Source organism: Arachis hypogaea, chromosome 16 (assembly GCF_003086295.3).
Source record: "Arachis hypogaea cultivar Tifrunner chromosome 16, arahy.Tifrunner.gnm2.J5K5, whole genome shotgun sequence".
Taxonomy (NCBI): Eukaryota; Viridiplantae; Streptophyta; class Magnoliopsida; order Fabales; family Fabaceae; genus Arachis; species Arachis hypogaea.
This window is the reverse complement of record NC_092051.1, coordinates 107,369,364-107,372,769: the sequence shown is the minus strand read 5'-3', so window position 1 is coordinate 107,372,769 and position 3,406 is coordinate 107,369,364. Positions and strand designations below refer to the sequence as shown.

General features: G+C 33.0%; 1 non-coding gene across 1 annotated transcript; it reads right to left on the bottom strand.

The window, feature by feature from the left end:
• Positions 1-3,014: 3,014 nt before the first annotated feature.
• LOC112760700 (small nucleolar RNA R71) lies at positions 3,015-3,122 on the bottom strand. Its single transcript, XR_003181129.1, has one exon. It is a non-coding gene; the product is annotated as a small nucleolar RNA R71 (small nucleolar RNA).
• Between the last annotated feature and the right edge of the window lie 284 nt (positions 3,123-3,406).

Below are 3,406 nucleotides of genomic sequence, written 5' to 3'. Positions count from 1 at the left end.
GTAGGATTCAATGATTGAATGACTGTGACGAGCTTCAAACTCGCGATTGCTGGGCGTAGTGACAGAATGCAAAAGGATAGTAAATCCTATTCCAGCATGATCGAGAACCGACAGATGAATAGCCGTGCCGTGACAGGGTGCGTTGACCATTTTCACTGAGAGGATAGGATGTAAACCATTGACAAGGGTGATGCCTCCAGACGATTAGCCGTGCCGTGACAGGGCATTTGGATCATTTTCCCGAGAGAAGACCGAAAGTAGCCATTGACAATGGTGATACATCACATAAAGCCAGCCATGGAAAGGAGTAAGACTGATTGGATGAAGATAGCAGGAAAGCAAAAGTTCAGAGGAACGAAAGCATCTCTATTCGCTTATCTGAAATTCTCACCAATGATTTACATAAGTATTTCTATCCCTATTTTATTAATTATTTCCGAAAACTCCATTACTATTTTATATCCGCCTGACTGAGATTTACAAGGTGACCATAGCTTGCTTCATACCAACAATCTCCGTGGGATTCGACCCTTACTCACGTAAGGTATTACTTGGACGACCCAGTGCACTTGCTGGTTAGTTGTGCAAAGTTGTGAACCATGGTATTGGCATCATGTTTTTGGCGCCATTACCAGGGAAAGAAAGAGCGATGAATTTTACATAATTAAAGTGTAATCACAATTTCTGCGCACCAAGTTTTTGGCGCCGTTGCCGGGGATTGTTCGAGTTTGGACAACTGACGGTTCATCTTGTTGCTCAGATTAGGTAATTTTCTTTGTTTTCTCTTCAAAAATTTTTCAAAAATCTTTCAAAATTTTCTCCTTTGTTTTCGAAAAAAAAATAATAATAAAAATAATGTTTTCAAAAATAAATTATTCTACGGCTTCAAAACTTTCAAGAATGAATTCTAGAGTTTCATGGTAACATGTTGAATCCTATCTGGCTGAAAAGCCATACCCAAACTCCTTTGGGATTGGTCTTCAACTAATCACCTCAATGGATGTAAATCCATTCTAAAGCTTGACTGGCTATTAAGCCATGTCTGACCCTTTGATTGGAGCTTTAGACTAAAGAGCACAAGATTCCTAGAATTCATATTAAAGATTTTGAAGTCCTTATTTTTGTTTTTCAAATAATTTTCGAAAAAAATACAAAAAAATTAGAAAATCATAAAAATCAAAAATATTTTTTGTGTTCTTGCTTGAGTCTTGAGTCATGTTATAAGTTTGGTGTCAATTGCATGTGCATCTTGCATTTTTCGAAAAAATCATGCATTCATAGTGTTCTTCATGATCTTCAAGTTGTTCTTGGTAAGTCTTCTTGTTTGATCTTTGCATTTGCATGTTTTGTGTCTTTTCTTGTTTCTCATATGCATTCTTGAATTCTTAGTGTCTAAGCATTAAAGAATTCTAAGTTTGGTGTCTTGCATGTTTTCTTTGCATTAAAAATTTTTCAAAAATATGTTCTTGATGTTCATCATGATCTTCATAGTGTTCTTGGTGTTCATCTTGACATTCATAGTGTTCTTGCATGCATTCTTTGTTTTGATTCAAAAATAAAAGAGAAAAACATGAAAATGATGTTTTTAATTTTTCTCTCTCATCATAAAAAAGTCAAAAATCAAAAAAATATCTTTCCCTTTTTCTCTCATCAAATTCGAAAATTGGATTGACTTTTTCAAAAATTTTTAAAATCAAGTTGTTTCTTATGAGTCAAATCAAATTTTCAATTTGAAAATCTTATCTTTTTCAAAATCTTTTTTTAAAAATCAAATCTTTTTCAAATTTCTTAGTTATTTTCGAAAATTCCAAAAAGATTTTTCATAAATCTTTTTCTTATTTTTATATCAATTTTTCGAAAATAACAATAACAATTAATGTTTTGATTCAAAAATTTCAAGTTTGTTACTTGCTTGTTAAGAAAGATTCAAACTTTAAGTTTTAGAATCATATCTTGTGATTTCTTGTGAATCAAGTCATTAATTGTATTTTTAAAAATCAAATCTTTTTTCAAAAACTAATTTCTATCATATCTTTTCAAAAATATCTTCTTATCTTACCTTTTTCAAAAAATTGATTTCAAAATATCTTTTCTAACTTCTTATCTTCTTATCTTTTCAAAATTTATTTTCAAAATTTGTTTCAACTAACTAACTAACTTTTTGTTTGTTTCTTATCTTTTTTCAAAACTACCTAACTAACTCTCTCTCTCTAATTTTCGAAAATATCTCCCCTCTTTTTCAAAATTTCTTTTTAATTAACTAATTATTTTAATTTTTAATTTTAATTTTCGAAAATTACTAACCTTTTTCAAAAACTATTTTCGAAAATCACTAACTCCTTTTTCAAAAATAATTTTCGAAAATTTTCTTCTCTCCCATCTCCTTCTATTTGTTTATTCATCTACTAGCATCTCTCCTCTATTCAAAAAAAAAAGGGATCTCTATTATTATTATTTTTCTGTGCCATCTTCTTTGTCATATGAGCAGGAGCAAGGACAAGAATATTCTTGTTAAAGAAAATCCAGAACCTGAAAGGACTCTGAAGAGAAAACTAAGAGAAGCTGAATTACAACAAACCAGCAAGCACCTGTCAGAAATTTTCGAACAGGAAGAGGAGATGGCAGCCGAAAATAATAATAATGTAAGGAAGATGCTTGGTGACTTTACTGTACCAAATTCCAATTTACATGGAAGAAGCATCTCCATTCCTACCATTGGAGCAAACAATTTTGAGCTGAAACCTCAGCTAGTTTCTCTGATGCAGCAGAACTGCAAGTTTCATGGACTTCAATCTGAAGATCCTTTTCAGTTCTTAACTGAATTCTTGCAGATCTGTGATACTGTTAAGACTAATGGAGTAGATCCTGAAGTCTATAGGCTCATGCTTTTCCCTTTTGCTGTAAAAGACAGAGCTAGAATATGGTTGGATTCTCAACCTAAAGACAGCCTGAAATCTTGGGATAAGCTGGTCACGGCTTTCTTAGCCAAGTTCTTTCCTCTTCAAAAGCTGAGCAAGCTTAGAGTGGATGTTCAAACCTTCAAACAAAAAGATGGTGAATCCCTCTATGAAGCTTGGGAAAGATACAAACAGTTGACCAAAAAGTGTCCTTCTGACATGCTTTCAGAATGGACCATCCTGGATATATTCTATGATGGTTTATCTGAGTTATCAAAGATGTCATTGGATACTTCTGCAGGTGGATCCATTCACCTAAAGAAAACGCTTGCAGAAGCTCAAGAACTCATTGACATAGTTGCTAATAACCAGTTCATGTACACTTCTGAGAGGAATCCTGTGAGTAATGGGACGCCTATAAAGAAGGGAGTTCTTGAAGTTGATACTCTGAATGCCATATTGGCTCAGAACAAAATATTGACTCAGCAAGTCAATATGATTTCTCAGAG